The sequence below is a fragment of the Leptodactylus fuscus genome, chromosome 11 (genome assembly GCF_031893055.1).
Source record: "Leptodactylus fuscus isolate aLepFus1 chromosome 11, aLepFus1.hap2, whole genome shotgun sequence".
NCBI classification, from domain to species: domain Eukaryota; kingdom Metazoa; phylum Chordata; class Amphibia; order Anura; family Leptodactylidae; genus Leptodactylus; species Leptodactylus fuscus.
Genome location: NC_134275.1, coordinates 84,065,531 through 84,085,186, shown reverse-complemented (window position 1 = coordinate 84,085,186; position 19,656 = coordinate 84,065,531). Strand labels below are relative to the sequence as shown.

The 19,656-nt window shown below is 42.7% G+C and overlaps 1 protein-coding gene across 1 annotated transcript in view; it reads right to left on the bottom strand.

Moving 5' to 3' along the window:
- LRFN1 (leucine rich repeat and fibronectin type III domain containing 1) overlaps positions 1-19,656 on the bottom strand; it is a 135,812-nt gene that overhangs the window by 39,095 nt on the left and 77,061 nt on the right. Inside the window, exon 2 of the mRNA XM_075260464.1 lies at positions 2,406-2,494. The gene's annotated coding sequence lies outside the window, so the exon portion shown is untranslated. The remainder of the gene's footprint in view (positions 1-2,405; positions 2,495-19,656) is intronic.

Sequence of the window (19,656 nt, the reverse complement as noted above, 5' to 3'; positions counted from 1 at the left end):
TCCTAGGACTATATATCTATAATACATAGTGTATGACACTGTCAAGGCTCCTAGGACTATATATCTATAATACATAGTGTATGACACTGTCAGGGTTCCTAGGACTATATATCTATAATACATAGTGTATGACACTGTCAGGGCTCCTAGGACTATATATCTATAATACATAGTGTATGACACTGTCAGGGCTCCTAGGACTATATATCTATAATACATAGTGTATGACACTGTCAGGGTTCCTAGGACTATATATCTATAATACATAGTGTATGACACTGTCAGGGCTCCTAGGACTATATATATATATATATATCTATAATACATAGTGTATGACACTGTCAGGACTCCTAGGACTGTATATCTATAATACATAGTGTATAACACTGTCAGGACTCCTAGGACTATATATATCTATAATACATAGTGTATGACACTGTCAGGGCTCCTAGGACTATATATCTATAATACATAGTGTATGACACTGTCACGGTTCCTAGGACTATATATCTATAATACATAGTGTATGACACTGACAGGACTCCTAGGACTATATATATCTATAATACATAGTGTATGACACTGTCAGGGCTCCTAGGACTATATATATCTATAATACATAGTGTATGACACTGTCAGGGCTCCAAGGACTACATATATCTATAATAAATAGTGTATGACACTGTCAGGGCTCCTAGGACTTTATATATATATATATATATATATATATATATATATATATATATATAATACATAGTGTATGACACTGTCAGGGCTCCTAGGACTATATATATATATCTATAATACATAGTGTATGACACTGTCAGGGCTCCTAAGACTATATATATCTATAATACATAGTGTATGACACTGTCAGGGCTCCTAGGACTTTATATATATATATATATATATATATATATATATATATATATCTATAATACATAGTGTATGACACTGTCAGGGCTCCTAGGACTATATATATATATATATATATATATATATATATATATATATATATATATATATATATATAATACATAGTGTATGACACTGTCAGGGCTCCTAGGACTATATATATATATATATAATACATAGTGTATGACACTGTCAGGGCTCCTAGGACTATATATATCTATAATACATAGTGTATGACACTGTCAGGGCTCCTAGGACTATATATATCTATAATACATAGTGTATGACACTGTCAGGGCTCCTAGGACTATATATATCTATAATACATAGTGTATGACACTGTCAGGGCTCCTAGGACTATATATATCTATAATACATAGTGTATGACACTGTCAGGGCTCCAAGGACTATATATATCTATAATAAATAGTGTATGACACTGTCAGGGCTCCTAGGACTATATATATATATATATATATATATATATATATATATATATATATATATAATACATAGTGTATGACACTGTCAGGGCTCCTAGGACTATATATATATATCTATAATACATAGTGTATGACACTGTCAGGGCTCCTAGGACTATATATATCTATAATACATAGTGTATGACACTGTCAGAGCTCCTAGGACTATATATATCTATAATACATAGTGTATGACACTGTCAGGGCTCCTAGTACTATATATATCTATAATACATAGTGTATGACACTGTCAGGGCTCCTAGGACTATATATATCTATAATACATAGTGTATGACACTGTCAGGGCTCCTAGGACTATATATATCTATAATACATAGTGTATGATACTGTCAGGGCTTCTAGGACTATATATCTATAATACATAGTGTATGACACTGTCAGGGCTCCTAGGACTATATATCTATAATACATAGTGTATGACACTGTCAGGGCTCCTAGGACTATATATATCTATAATACATAGTGTATGACACTGTCAGGGCTCCTAGGAACTCTGTAAAACATTGGTTCTGCATTTCTTGAGTAGAATGAGGTGCAGAGATTGGGATTCTAACATTATAGTGACCTGTGTTGATTCCATTGTTCCATACTTTATAAGACAATGGAGCCATGAGCAGGCAGGGACTTCATAGATCATAGAGGTTACTTGGGCCCACCAGATAGAATGATTCTAGGGCACCCTTTAAATTGTGGGGTCTTCTGCTGGATCATTATTGTGTTAGAGCCTGGGCCCACTGCAAGATCCTTTGGTACTCTGGTGGTCCCATTGTGTCCTGACTGAGTTTGGGTTAGGACATCTGGCCAATATACAGACTGGCTTCTTTCTCTTGTATTCACCCATGTACATGAGGCCTCAGAGAGTTATCAGGGTGCACAGAGAAACCAGTCAAACGACATATTCAGCTCTGCTACATCTTTCCCATATATTAGAGAAGTCATAGTAATGGCGAACAGTACTGAGCAGAGGAAGACACATGCAGCACCTACCTCTTACCAGTGCGGGGATCTTACATCTTGGAGTTAACAAGCCAGAGTCGTTGTCATGTATACATTGCAACAAGGGAGTTTAGTTGGATCTGAAAATCAGACAGACATTTATGAGAGTCATAAAGACGCCCGGGTGTAAATCACTCAGATTATGCGACAATGAGCACAAATATATCTAATAAACCTTTTAGATCTGCATTTCATTGTTATAAAAGATGACTTTATATTGTGCTAACAAAGTTGGTAATAAAAGCCACATTTTACTGTACACACCTGACAGTTTTCATGATTAAGTCTTAAATCGTACAAGCCCGAGACGAAAGGAGAAGATTCCCGGCACAAAAGATCAATAATGTTCTCAAGTTTAAAGGAACAGATTTAAATACAGATTATTAAGTGAACCCCAGATACAATGTATCAACTAAAGCTTTACATGAGGGGAAGAGAAGTATTAGAATCCCAAGAGGAAGCTAAAGGGACAGAGGTGGCGGGTCCAAAAGAAGAGGGGCCCATGAGAAGAGGGGCCCATGAGAAGAGGGGCCAATGAGAAGAGGGGCCAATGAGAAGAGGGCCAATGAGAAGAGGGGCCCAAGAGAAGAGGGCCCATGTGGAATGTAACACATGAGAAGAGGGGCCCGTGTGGAGTGGGGCCCATGAGAAGAGGGGCTCATGAGAAGAGGAGCACATGAGAAGAGGGGCCCATGAGAAGAGGGGCCCATGAGAAGAGGGGCTCATGAGAAGAAGGGCTCATGTGGAGAGGGGCTCATGAGAAGAGAGGCCCATGAGAAGAGGGGCCCATGAGAAGAGGGGCCCATGAGAAAAGGGGCCCATGAGAAGAGGAGCCCATGAGAAGAGGGGCTCATGAGAAGAGGGGCTCATGAGAAGAAGGGCTCATGAGAAGAGGGGCTCATGTGGAGAGGGGCCCATGAGAAGAGGGGCTCATAAAAAGGGGCTCATGAGAAGAGGAGCCCATGAGAAGAGGGGCCCATGAGAAGAGGGGCCCTTAAGAAGAGGGGTTCACAAGAATAGGGGCCCATGATAAGAGGGACCCATGAGAAGAGAGGCCCTTGAGAAGAGGCGTTCATGAGAAGATGGGCCCATGAAAAGAGAGGTCCATGAGAAGAGGAGCTCATGAGAAGAGGGACCTATGAGAAGAGGGACCCATGAGAAGAGGGGCCCATGAGAAGAGGGGCCCATGAGAAGAGGGGTTCATGAGAAGATGGGCCCATGAAAAGAGAGGTCCATGAGAAGAGGAGCTCATGAGAAGAGGGACCTATGAGAAGAGGGACCCATGAGAACAGGGGCCCATGAGAAGAGGGGCCCATGAGAAGAGGGGCCCATGAGAAGAGGGGCCCATGAGAAGAGGGGCCCATGAGAAGAGGAGCTCATGAGAAGAGGAGCTCATGAGAAGAGGGGCCCATGAGAAGAGGGGCCCATGGGAAGACTGGGCTCAGAGAAGGGTTCAGCATGGCACTAACATGCATCCAAAGTTGGACAAGATGGGAATATTGAGCTCCTTCTCCCATCCCTAGGACAGAATTTATGGAAACAGTAGAATGCATCTGTTATCATTCCCATAGAGGTAAGCTATAGAAATAGAAATATTTGGGGAGTCCACTTGGGGACCCCCTGTACAGAAACATATACGCATTAAAAAGCGGTTAGCTAAGAAACCACAAGGACCCCCTAGACTATAATGGGGTATGTGTGGTTATCGCTCTGTGTATAGTGTTTGTGTATTGGTTTCTGTTCAAGGGATCCCCAAGTGAACTCCCCAAACAGAATACGGAACGCAGATGTGTAGTGGGCCTTAGCTCACTTTACTACTCTGTTTCCATAACTCCCATTCATCACTAGGGAAGACAGCACAGAACAGCCCTACCGTACTCGGCTGTTACTATAAGTCCTGCCCTAAGAGTTGGGATTTAGGAACCTCATTCAAAATTCTTTGTATCTATTTTTCATCTAAAATGAAGTAACTTTGTAAACAGTCTTAACAATATCCTATCGCCTAGCGTCTACAGCTCATATTCATGTGTCTCCATGGTAAGAGACCTCAGTAACACTCTGTGTAGTCAGATCCTGCAGTCATGCTCCTTTCTATCTGGCCTCTATTTCTCCATTACGTAAATTTGGTAGATTAGTCAGAAGTGGGAGCAGAGAGAAGTCAATTGCACCACACGATCAGTTTGATCAGACTACACAGAGTTACAGGGAAACACATGGCTACATAACAATGTATAGAATAAACAATAGGAGATATTCTATTCCAATGACTTGAAAAGTTGCTTCATTTTCCATTGTTGATGAATTCGAAGACGGAAAAAGGTGGACGTAGCCATGTCAGTGAGCCTTCACACCTGGTGAGGTTCCTTGAGGCGCACGCAATGGTTTGTTACGATGCAACGTTGTGACAGTGTGTTGTATGGAAGTGCGAATAACTTCTACACAAAACTGATTTCATCACTCAAGTCTTGTTCTCAAGAAATGATTAGTCATCACTACGACTGAGTAATGTATCACATATGTTTGGCAAATTGAATGGTGTTACGAAATGTGTTCCAAATTAGGCTCAGCCGATTGTCACAATCGTTAAATGGGAGGCACAATATAAATGGGGTCACCAGACAGGGTGTGTGTGAGATACATTGTCTTCATAAATTGTGGGAAAATTCTGCATAAATTCATATCTATAGCTCAACACAAATCACGGACAATTTTTGGCTCAGTCTACCCATACTTGGTATCGCCCATCTCTCCTCCACCGTAGTAAGGAAGGATCTAACATCCAGCTAAGGGTGAAAAGCGATAATTGGAACCTATGATTTGACTCCGAATTCCTACTCCCAATTCTTGGCCATACTATAGATCCCCAATTTTCAGGCCATTTTTTTTTTTTAACAAAGTTCCCAATCAACTTCAATGGTCAAAGGTAAGGGAGCAGGTAGATAGGAAGGGAATGGGTCACTTATTTGTAAGGTCAAAGAAGCAAATGGACAAGACAACCCCTAGTTCAAGCAGAAATGGGGTACAGGACGGCACATTCACTGGGGAACTGACCAACTCCCAAAATGGAAACCATACAAAAACTCGTCCCTTCGTCAGGCATTGGTCCGGAGATGGGTAGGATAATAAAGGTGATGTCATGTGGAGATTGAAGAAGGATCATTGGTGGGAATGGTGAGAACCACATGCATGCGTCTTCAGCTCAAGATCTGTCCAATCTCGTAGCCATCAGATTGGTGGAATCTACGAACAATCGTCTAATATCTATGGACAACCTAAAGGGTTACAATAGATGCCGACTCGACCTATTTCCAAAAGCAGGTTCCAAAAGACCTCTTCATCATCCTTCCTGCCCAGATATGGAGCCGTCTCTCCCAGTCATGGCCCCTGTTACGGAAACAGTTGCCGGCAAACTCGCCAGATGACATGGGAATACGCCTTTAACTCCTAGAAATCTAATATATTGCACAGAACAGAGACGGATAAGGGATTTTATTAATTTTCCATTTTTGGTTTAGCCCATGATCCTCCCGTGACACGATCATTACATGTTCATGGGTATATTAACGTCTGAATATTCTTCAATTATTTCTGTACGCCCCCCAGGCATCATTACGGAATTTCCATTACAGACCTACAGATAATTAATTGGTACACCAAAAAATCCATGTCCAATTTGCAAAGAACCTGTCACACGTGTGCGAGTCAAACCCAACATCTCGCAAGTGTCGACCACGCCGCTAATTCATCAAAGGTCAAGTCCATGCGAATATTGTCCTCAGCCCTTTACCATTCAACAAGGTCAAGACAAGGTCTTAAGGGTTGTGACGTGGATGGAGGAGGGAGGGGGTTGCTGATTTTGGATCTCGGCCCGGAAGCTTCAGGCTGCTCCTGGGATATTGCAGCTACGGTTGACTTCACGCATGATGGACACCTGATTGATATAATCCAGTTACTTGACCATTTGGCCCGGATATTCTGATTATTATGACTAGCGATGAGTTAATAAATGTCACACTCGTTTCTATTCTTCGTCTAATGACAGATAAATTATACACTGAACAATGGAGCTCTCCGCAGGCGGATATGTCACTCCCAACCCTGACAGAACGAAACGGTAATGTAACAAACCGAGATAAAGTTCCATGGGGTTGTCTGTCAGGAGAAATACAAGGTTTCTTTCTTACAAAAATAGCGCCACCCTCAGCTGTGGGCAGTGCAAGGCATTGCAGCTCAGCCTTATTCAAGAAAAAGGGCCTGTATTACAATACCAGCCAAAGCCTCTGGACAAGGGTGGCGCCGATTTGACTCTTTGATGCTACTTTGATCTTATAAACCATTTTAAGGACATTGGAGATCCTTAATGTGACTATTCTGACCACAATGCTTTGCTTCAGTGGTGTCCGATGGTTGTTTGTTCAATAAAGAGTCATAAGGTGACAGATCTTAGAGGAGTTGTATTAAGCTTTGAAGTTATCCCGTATCGATAGGATAACAGCCGGACCTTCCATAGAGAAGGCAGAGAAGGTTTATTACCATCTCTGTCTTTCCGATTGGTGTGTGCACAGCGCTCAATAAGCAAGAAATACACAACTATGCGAGACGCGGTAATATTGGGGCAGTTATTGATGCCACCCTTGAAAGCCCCAGGGTGCGCCTAATGCATGACATGGTGCAGCCTCTGTTGATTCGGATGCCTAATGCATGACATGGTGCAGCCTCTGTTGAGTCGTGCGCCTAATACATGACATGGTGCACCCTCTGTTGAGTCGTGCGCCTAATACATGACATGGTGCACCCTCTGTTGAGTCGTGCACCTAATACATGACATGGTGCACCCTCTGTTGAGTCGTGCGCCTAATACATGACATGGTGCACCCTCTGTTGAGTCGTGCGCCTAATACATGACATGGTGCACCCTCTGTTGAGTCGTGCACCTAATACATGACATGGTGCACCCTCTGTTGAGTCGTGCACCTAATACATGACATGGTGCACCCTCTGTTGAGTCGTGCGCCTAATACATGACATGGTGCACCCTCTGTTGAGTCGTGCACCTAATACATGACATGGTGCACCCTCTGTTGAGTCGTGCACCTAATACATGACATGGTGCACCCTCTGTTGAGTCGTGCACCTAATACATGACATGGTGCACCCTCTGTTGAGTCGTGCGCCTAATACATGACATGGTGCACCCTCTGTTGAGTCGTGCACCTAATACATGACATGGTGCACCCTCTGTTGAGTCGTGCACCTAATACATGACATGGTGCACCCTCTGTTGAGTCGTGCGCCTAATACATGACATGGTGCACCCTCTGTTGAGTCGTGCACCTAATACATGACATGGTGCACCCTCTGTTGAGTCGTGCGCCTAATACATGACATGGTGCACCCTCTGTTGAGTCGTGCACCTAATACATGACATGGTGCACCCTCTGTTGAGTCGTGCGCCTAATACATGACATGGTGCACCCTCTGTTGAGTCGTGCGCCTAATACATGACATGGTGCACCCTCTGTTGAGTCGTGCACCTAATACATGACATGGTGCACCCTCTGTTGAGTCGTGCACCTAATACATGACACAGTGCACCCTCTGTTGAGTCGTGCACCTAATAAATGACATGGTGCACCCTTTGTTGAGTCGTGCGCCTAATACATAATGTGGTGCACCCTCTGTTGAGTCGTGCACCTAATAAATGACATGGTGCACCCTTTGTTGAGTTGTTCACCTAATACATGACATGGTGCACCCTCTGTTGAGTCGTGCACCTAATACATGACACAGTGCACCCTCTGTTGAGTCGTGCACCTAATAAATGACATGGTGCACCCTTTGTTGAGTCGTGCGCCTAATACATAATGTGGTGCACCCTCTGTTGAGTCGTGCACCTAATAAATGACATGGTGCACCCTTTGTTGAGTTGTTCACCTAATACATGACATGGTGCGCCCTCTGTTGAGTCGTGCACCTAATACATGACGTGGTGCACCCTCTGTTGAGTCGTGCACCTAGAAGTCAATGTACATTTCCTGCATCATTTATGACAGGTTTCTGGGGTGGTGAGGACAGCACAGAAACAAAAAAGATTTTTTTTTTAAACACAATAACCAAAAAATTAAAAAAAATAGGTAATTAAAAAAAAAAAAAAAAACCTCAAATAAAAAAAAAATGTAATTGAAAATCGAAAAGGCTTTTTATTCCTTGTACACCATAAATATGCCCCATTATGTTACAGCCCCTGCAGCCATGACCAGAAATTACCCATAATGCATAAGGTCATCCTGAATCGCAGGAAAGCACATAAAAACCATAAATCCAGATCATGAAGAATATAAATTTTATTGCTGTATTCGAGGTCAATGCGTCCTCTTCCTCGCGTATCGATCGACCTCGAAACGTGTTATACAGTAATAAATTCCATGATCGCGCTACATCTAAGAGACTCCTTAGTAAGAGCTTGTACAGAATTACAAAAAAAACATGGCTACTTTCTCCAAACACAGCGCTCCTCCTGTACGCAGGTTGTGTGTGGTATTGCAGCTCAGCCAAATTCATATCAGGGGTGCTGAGCTGCAATACCAGACTAAACCTATGGAAAGGAGTGGCGCTGTTTCAGGAAAAAAGCAGGTGTGTTTTTGCAACCTCCATTGGAAGACCATTGTAGATGTGGATGGTCACGGCTTCCTACCGGCCTAAAGAACGTATCGCAGCCCGCACAACATGGCTGCCGGGGAATGTGTAGGCGAACGATTCTCGCTACGCAGATTCCCTGTACATAACTCCTCTCTTGATCTCCCAGATTACTGTTTTCTATTACACAGGAGACATAGGGAAATTCGCTTTCTGTCGGCAGACGAGTCTCCGAGCTTCTAAATGAGAGTGTTGAATAAATGAAATTCGCTGGAGCATAATGGTGGAAATGAAAAGAAGACATTAGAGCCGGCAATGGCTTCCTGCGCCGAGGAACATTCCTGCGCGGCGAAAACTTGGTAATTGTGTATTTATTGTATGTACAGTCTGCCTGCAGCAATAAAACCACAGGCGAGCGCACAGACCGAGCAGGGACAGAGCGGGCGCTCTCTGTGCCATACATATTTAGCAGAGCTGAGCTTGTCAGGAGACACTCATCGGAAAAAGTATACGGCTTTATAAACTCATCTCTACCAACCTCTAGAGAGAATACACTCACCGGCCACTTTATTAGGTACACCTGTCCAACTGCTCGTTAACACTTAATTTCTAATCAGCCAATCACATGGCGGCAACTCAGTGCATTTAGGCATGTAGACATGGTCAAGACAATCTCCTGCAGTTCAAACCGAGCATCAGTATGGGGGGGAAGAAAGGTGATTTGAGGGCCTTTGAACGTGGCATGGTTGTTGGTGCCAGAAGGGCTGGTCTGAGGATTTCAGAAACTGCTGATCTACTGGGATTTTCACGCACAACCATCTCTAGGGTTTACAGAGAATGGTCCGAAAAAGAAAAAACATCCAGTGAGCGGCAGTTCTGTGGGGGGCGGAAATGCGTTGTTGATGCCAGAGGTCAGAGGAGAATGGCCAGACTGGTTCCAGCTGATAGAAAGGCAACAGTGACTCAAATAGCCACCCGTTACAACCAAGGTAGCCAGAAGAGCATCTCTGAACGCCGCACAGTACGTCCAACTTTGAGGCTACAGATGGGCTACAGCAGCAGAAGACCACACCGGGTGCCACTCCTTTCAGCTAAGAACAGGAAACTGAGGCTACAATTTGCACAAGCTCATCGAAATTGGACAACTGAAGATTGGAAAAACGTTGCCTGGTCTGATGAGTCTCGATTTCTGCTGCGACATTCGGATGGTAGGGTCAGAATTTGGTGTCAACAACATGAAAGCATGGATCCATCCTGCCTTGTATCGGTAACGGTTCAGGCTGCTGGTGGTGGTGTCATGGTGTGGGGAATATTTTCTTGGCACTCTTTGGGCCCCTTGGTACCAATTGAGCATCGTTGCAACGCCAAAGCCTACCTGAGTATTGTTGCTGACCATGTCCATCCCTTTATGACCACAATGTCCCCAACATCTGATGGCTACTTTCAGCAGGATAATGCAATGCCATGTCATAAAGCTGGAATCATCTCAGACTGGTTTCTTGAACATGACAATGAGTTCACTGTACTCCAATGGCCTCCACAGTCACCAGATCTCAATCCAATAGAGGAGCATCTTTGGGATGTGGTGGAACGGGAGATTTGCATCATGGATGTGCAGCCGACAAATCTGCGGCAACTGTGTGATGCCATCATGTCAATATGGACCAAAATCTCTGAGGAATGCTTCCAGCACCTTGTTAAATCTATGCCATGAAGAATTGAGGCAGTTCTGAAGGCAAAAGAGGGTCCAACCCGTTACTAGCATGCTGTACCTAATAAAGTGGCCGGTGAGTGTATATGGGTATATAGGATATACACTCTACTGGATATCATACACTGTAACAAATCCTCAGCTTTGGCCTGTACAGCGTTGGCAGCCTCTGAATGTAAATAAGAATGTTCCCATACGTTCCCATTCATACCCTAATGTGCACAGTCCGACAAAAACTATAAAAAGAGTCATTAATATATGTGCATGTGTAACAAAAATGTTTCCATTCAATAACAGCAAGCAGAGATTTTGAAAATAGAACATTTAAAGGGAACCCATTCAGCCCGATCGGCCGCCAGCATGTTATAGAGCAGGAGGAGCTGAGCAGATTGATATATAGTTTCATAGGGAAATAATGAGTAGAAGTAAAAAATTTCATTCAAATATTCCACATTCTAGTTTAGGAACCTAGTGGGCGGATTCATAACTAGGACCGCCCACTGGACTCCGAATTCCAAAATGAGAGTTTGAATGTAAAAATAACTAGTTCTACTAAATATTTTCCCAACAAATGATATATCAATCTGCTCGGCTCCTCCTGCTCTATAACATGATATATCACTCTACTCAGCTCCTCCTGCTCTATAACATGATATATCACTCTGCTCAGCAAATCCTGCTCTATAACATGATATATCACTCTGCTCAGCTCCTCCTGCTCTATAACATGATATATCACTCTGCTCAGCAAATCCTGCTCTATAACATGATATATCACTCTGCTCAGCTCCCCCTGCTCTATAACATGATATATCACTCTGATCGGCTCCCCCTGCTCTATAACATGATATATCACTCTGCTCAGCTCCTCCTGCTCTATAACATGATATATCACTCTGCTCAGCCACACCTGCTCTATAACATGATATATCACTGTGATCGGCTCCCCCTGCTCTATAACATGATATATCACTCTGCTCAGCTCCTCCTGCTCTATAACATGATATATCACTCTGATCGGCTCCCCCTGCTCTATAACATGATATATCACTCTGCTCAGCAAATCCTGCTCTATACCATGATATATCACTCTGCTCGGCTCCTCCTGCTCTATAACATGATATATCACTCTGCTCGGCTCCTCCTGCTCTATAACATGATATATCACTCTGCTCGGCTCCTCCTGCTCTATAACATGATATATCACTCTGCTCAGCTCCTCCTGCTCTATAACATGATATATCACTCTGCTCAGCAAATCCTGCTCTATACCATGATATATCACTCTGCTCAGCTCCTCCTGCTCTATAACATGATATATCACTCTACTCAGCTCCTCCTGCTCTATAACATGATATATCACCCTGCTCGGCTCCTCCTGCTCTATAACATGATATATCACTCTGCTCAGCTCCTCCTGCTCTATAACATGATATATCACTTTGCTCAGCTCCTCCTACTCTATAACAAAATATATCACTCTGCTCAGCTCCTCCTGCTCTATAACATGATATATCACTCTGCTCAGCTCCTCCTGCTCTATAACATGATATGTCACCCTGCTCAGCTCCTCCTGCTCTATAACATGATATATCACTCTGCTCAGCTCCTCCTGCTCTATAACATGATATATCACTCTGCTCAGCTCCTCCTGCTCTATAACATGATATATCACTCTGCTCAGCTCCTCCTGCTCTATAACATGATATATCACTCTGCTCAGCAAATCCTGCTCTATAACATGATATATCACTCTGCTCAGCAAATCCTGCTCTATAACATGATATATCACTCTGCTCAGCTCCCCCTGCTCTATAACATGATATATCACTCTGCTCAGCTCCTCCTGCTCTATAACATGATATGTCACCCTGCTCAGCTCCTCCTGCTCTATAACATGATATATCACTCTGCTCAGCTCCTCCTGCTCTATAATATGATATATCACTCTGATCGGCTCCCCCTGCTCTATAACATGATATATCACTCTGCTCAGCTCCTCCTGCTCTATAACATGATATATCACTCTGCTCGGCTCCTCCTGCTCTATAACATGATATATCACTCTGCTCAGCAAATCCTGCTCTATAACATGATATATCACTCTGCTCAGCAAATCCTACTCTATAACATGATATATCACTCTGCTCAGCTCCTCCTGCTCTATAACATGATATATCACTCTGCTCGGCTCCTCCTGCTCTATAACATGATATATCACTCTGCTCAGCTCCTCCTGCTCTATAACATGATATATCACTCTGCTCAGCTCCTCCTGCTCTATAACATGATATATCACTCTGCTCAGCAAATCCTGCTCTATAACATGATATATCACTCTGCTCAGCTCCCCCTGCTCTATAACATGATATATCACTCTGCTCAGCTCCTCCTGCTCTATAACATGATATGTCACCCTGCTCAGCTCCTCCTGCTCTATAACATGATATATCACTCTGCTCAGCTCCTCCTGCTCTATAATATGATATATCACTCTGATCGGCTCCCCCTGCTCTATAACATGATATATCACTCTGCTCAGCTCCTCCTGCTCTATAACATGATATATCACTCTGCTCGGCTCCTCCTGCTCTATAACATGATATATCACTCTGCTCAGCAAATCCTGCTCTATAACATGATATATCACTCTGCTCAGCAAATCCTACTCTATAACATGATATATCACTCTGCTCAGCTCCTCCTGCTCTATAACATGATATATCACTCTGCTCGGCTCCTCCTGCTCTATAACATGATATATCACTCTGCTCAGCTCCTCCTGCTCTATAACATGATATATCACTCTGCTCAGCTCCTCCTGCTCTATAACATGATATATCACTCTGCTCTGCTCCTCCTGCTCTATAACATGATATATCACTCTGCTCAGCAAATCCTGCTCTATAACATGATATATCACTCTGCTCAGCAAATCCTGCTCTATAACATGATATATCACTCTGCTCAGCTCCTCCTGCTCTATAACATGATATGTCACCCTGCTCAGCTCCTCCTGCTCTATAACATGATATATCACTCTGCTCAGCAAATCCTGCTCTATACCATGATATATCACTCTGCTCAGCAAATCCTGCTCTATAACATGATATATCACTCTGCTCAGCTCCTCCTGCTCTATAACATGATATATCACTCTGCTCTGCTCCTCCTGCTCTATAACATGATATATCACTCTGCTCAGCAAATCCTGCTCTATAACATGATATATCACCCTGCTCAGCAAATCCTGCTCTATAACATGATATATCACTCTGCTCAGCTCCTCCTGCTCTATAACATGATATATCACTCTGCTCAGCAAATCCTGCTCTATAACATGATATATCACTCTGCTCAGCTCCTCCTGCTCTATAACATGATATATCACTCTGCTCAGCTCCTCCTGCTCTATAACATGATATGTCACCCTGCTCAGCTCCTCCTGCTCTATAACATGATATATCACTCTGCTCGGCTCCTCCTGCTCTATAACATGATATATCACTCTGCTCGGCTCCTCCTGCTCTATAACATGATATATCACTCTGCTCAGCTCCTCCTGCTCTATAACATGATATATCACTTTGCTCAGCTCCTCCTACTCTATAACAAAATATATCACTCTGCTCAGCTCCTCCTGCTCTATAACATGATATATCACTCTGCTCAGCTCCTCCTGCTCTATAACATGATATGTCACCCTGCTCAGCTCCTCCTGCTCTATAACATGATATATCACTCTGCTCAGCTCCTCCTGCTCTATAACATGATATATCACTCTGCTCAGCTCCTCCTGCTCTATAACATGATATATCACTCTGCTCAGCTCCTCCTGCTCTATAACATGATATATCACTCTGCTCAGCAAATCCTGCTCTATAACATGATATATCACTCTGCTCAGCAAATCCTGCTCTATAACATGATATATCACTCTGCTCAGCTCCCCCTGCTCTATAACATGATATATCACTCTGCTCAGCTCCTCCTGCTCTATAACATGATATGTCACCCTGCTCAGCTCCTCCTGCTCTATAACATGATATATCACTCTGCTCAGCTCCTCCTGCTCTATAATATGATATATCACTCTGATCGGCTCCCCCTGCTCTATAACATGATATATCACTCTGCTCAGCTCCTCCTGCTCTATAACATGATATATCACTCTGCTCGGCTCCTCCTGCTCTATAACATGATATATCACTCTGCTCAGCAAATCCTGCTCTATAACATGATATATCACTCTGCTCAGCAAATCCTACTCTATAACATGATATATCACTCTGCTCAGCTCCTCCTGCTCTATAACATGATATATCACTCTGCTCGGCTCCTCCTGCTCTATAACATGATATATCACTCTGCTCAGCTCCTCCTGCTCTATAACATGATATATCACTCTGCTCAGCTCCTCCTGCTCTATAACATGATATATCACTCTGCTCTGCTCCTCCTGCTCTATAACATGATATATCACTCTGCTCAGCAAATCCTGCTCTATAACATGATATATCACTCTGCTCAGCTCCTCCTGCTCTATAACATGATATATCACTCTGCTCAGCAAATCCTGCTCTATACCATGATATATCACTCTGCTCAGCAAATCCTGCTCTATAACATGATATATCACTCTGCTCAGCTCCTCCTGCTCTATAACATGATATATCACTCTGCTCTGCTCCTCCTGCTCTATAACATGATATATCACTCTGCTCAGCAAATCCTGCTCTATAACATGATATATCACCCTGCTCAGCAAATCCTGCTCTATAACATGATATATCACTCTGCTCAGCTCCTCCTGCTCTATAACATGATATATCACTCTGCTCAGCAAATCCTGCTCTATAACATGATATATCACTCTGCTCAGCTCCTCCTGCTCTATAACATGATATGTCACCCTGCTCAGCTCCTCCTGCTCTATAACATGATATATCACTCTGCTCGGCTCCTCCTGCTCTATAACATGATATATCACTCTGCTCGGCTCCTCCTGCTCTATAACATGATATATCACTCTGCTCAGCTCCTCCTGCTCTATAACATGATATATCACTCTGCTCGGCTCCTCCTGCTCTATGACATGATATATCACTCTACTCAGCTCCTCCTGCTCTATAACATGATATATCACTCTGCTCGGCACCTTTTGCTCTATAATACGATATATCACTGTGGTCAGCTACTCCTGCTCTATAACCTGTCATCTGCATAGTGGATTGCTTTTACAACAAGATTCCTCTAAAACTCCAATTAGAACTTTTGTCTGTTTACATCAGGATACATGTAGGAGCTATAGCAGTCATTCTACTGTTACCCTAAATCCCAGACTGTGGAGCCCCAAAGGATTGCATAACATGTTCAGCTCTGCTACAATCGATTTAAGATGATTTCAAGCCATGGATCAATGTCACAAAACTACAGTGACTACATCTGAAAATGTAAACCCTGCGCTCAATCTGCACAATCTAACACCAAAAAATATAAAAAAGAGTCACTAAAATATGGACACTTGTAGGTGAAATGTGTTTGTCTTTTAGGTGGATCAAGAGGATGCTAAAGTAGATACCATCTAGCGTACCCTAGGGCCTAGGCTGACAAGCAGGATCAAAACATTGAATGTAATTGTGTGGCAACTTTTAAGTTGTAAATTCTAATTCACCCCTGCACAAGCTCCTTGTGGTACTGGCTTCAATCCTATTTACCACGCCCCCATTTAGGCAGCTCTGCACCAGTCCCGCCCCCGCAGAACCATCTGTTGAACTATGGAGAGCAATGACCATTGAAACAAAAGACAAAAAGCTGCTAAATCTCCCACACAGACAAAAATCCTGAAAATGTTCTTCTCATGTAGAACAAGAGCCGCGCTTCAGCTCTCCATAAAATGTTATTGGGCTCATTTAATAAGGCAATGAAAACATGGAAATGTGCCGCTTTGTTGGTAGCAACTCAACTCCATTCAGTTTTAGGAGCAACATAATTTTATTAAATATCCTGAGCACTTACGGATTGTCGATATCGCCAACATTAACCCCGAATTACCTTCTGTAAAGTGGATTTCCTGAGACTCATTCCTGTTTGTAGAAGTTTTAAAAAGTTGCATTATCTATAGCGGAAATATCGTCTAGTGATAAGGATGGAAGCCTTAAAGGGAATGTACACGGATATCAGTAAGATAGGGATTAGATCAGGATCAGTCGGGGTCCAACTACCGGGTCCATGCCACTACTGGGGCGTTGCACATTGTCTTCCAGGGGGGGCCATAAAATGAAATAAATTGTCAGAAATCTTCATTGGAATGTGGTTATAAATGACAACGTCTTATATTAAATGGGGTGTCAGCCCCTCCCATCTATCCCCCTCCCCAGAGATATGACAAATATACTACACGATTAGTAACATCATTGTCCATATTCATTGAAGGCCTAAAATTCAGCAATGACTAATTCTATGATAAATGTTTTCTGATATAATAAATTATATAAATTTAGCTGCATGAAGATGCCACTAGGGGAGCCACCTACATATCACTATATATAACTGATATAGAACTCCATGAGAGATGTGACATCACTGTGTGTATTATCTCTGTACTGTGACATCACTGTGTGTATTATCTCTGTACTGTGACATCACTGTGTGTATTATCTCTGTACTGTGACATCACTGTGTGTATTATCCTGTACTGTGACATCACTGTGTGTATTATCCTGTACTGTGACATCACTGTGTGTATTATCTCTGTACTGTGACATCACTGTGTGTATTATCTCTGTACTGTGACATCACTGTGTGTATTATCCTGTACTGTGACATCACTGTGTGTATTATCTCTGTACTGTGACATCACTGTGTGTATTATCCTGTACTGTGACATCACTGTGTGTATTATCCTGTACTGTGACATCACTGTGTGTATTATCTCTGTACTGTGACATCACTGTGTGTATTATCCTGTACTGTGACATCACTGTGTGTATTATCCTGTACTGTGACATCACTGTGTGTATTATCTTGTACTGTGACATCACTGTGTGTATTATCTCTGTACTGTGACATCACTGTGTGTATTATCCTGTACTGTGACATCACTGTGTGTATTATCCTGTACTGTGACATCACTGTGTGTATTATCTCTGTACTGTGACATCACTGTGTGTATTATCCCTGTACTGTGACATCACTGTGTGTATTATCTCTGTACTGTGACATCACTGTGTGTATTATCCCTGTACTGTGACATCACTGTGTGTATTATCCTGTACTGTGACATCACTGTGTGTATTATCTCTGTACTGTGACATCACTGTGTGTATTATCCTGTACTGTGACATCACTGTGTGTATTATCCTGTACTGTGACATCACTGTGTGTATTATCTCTGTACTGTGACATCACTGTGTGTATTATCCTGTACTGTGACATCACTGTGTGTATTATCCCTGTACTGTGACATCACTGTGTGTATTATCCTGTACTGTGACATCACTGTGTGTATTATCCCTGTACTGTGACATCACTGTGTGTATTATCTCTGTACTGTGACATCACTGTGTGTATTATCCCTGTACTGTGACATCACTGTGTGTATTATCCTGTACTGTGACATCACTGTGTGTATTATCCTGTACTGTGACATCACTGTGTGTATTATCCTGTACTGTGACATCACTGTGTGTATTATCCCTGTACTGTGACATCACTGTGTGTATTATCTCTGTACTGTGACATCACTGTGTGTATTATCTCTGTACTGTGACATCACTGTGTGTATTATCCTGTACTGTGACATCACTGTGTGTATTATCTCTGTACTGTGACATCACTGTGTGTATTATCCTGTACTGTGACATCACTGTGTGTATTATCCTGTACTGTGACATCACTGTGTGTATTATCTCTGTACTGTGACATCACTGTGTGTATTATCCTGTACTGTGACATCACTGTGTGTATTATCTCTGTACTGTGACATCACTGTGTGTATTATCTCTGTACTGTGACATCACTGTGTGTATTATCCTGTACTGTGACATCACTGTGTGTATTATCTCTGTACTGTGACATCACTGTGTGTATTATCCCTGTACTGTGACATCACTGTGTGTATTATCCTGTACTGTGACATCACTGTGTGTATTATCCTGTACTGTGACATCACTGTGTGTATTATCCTGTACTGTGACATCACTGTGTGTATTATCCTGTACTGTGACATCACTGTGTGTATTATCTCTGTACTGTGACATCACTGTGTGTATTATCTCTGTACTGTGACATCACTGTGTGTATTATCCCTGTACTGTGACATCACTGTGTGTATTATCTCTGTACTGTGACATCACTGTGTGTATTATCCTGTACTGTGACATCACTGTGTGTATTATCCTGTACTGTGACATCACTGTGTGTATTATCCCTGTACTGTGACATCACTGTGTGTATTATCCCTGTACTGTGACATCACTGTGTGTATTATCCTGTACTGTGACATCACTGTGTGTATTATCCTGTACTGTGACATCACTGTGTGTATTATCCCTGTACTGTGACATCACTGTGTGTATTATCCTTGTACTGTGACATCACTGTGTGTATTATTTGGGTTTGCAGATGTTTCTGGCCTATGTATTATTATTGCTGGCATTGGCCTGCCGGGCTCGGCCCCGTTATCCGCATTCCGTATCTTCGGCTGCCACATCCTGAGAGACATCACTGATTGCTGCGCCTAATTGTGCTCCTGAGTGTGCGAGCGTACGGAGAAGGCTGCTTAGCGACTATGGCCCACAATCCCCTGTGGTATATTCCACTCTTCGAGAGCTGAGAGCTTGTGCTTTGAAGACAAATTTCGGAATACAATAATGCAGTCTAGAACGATGGCTC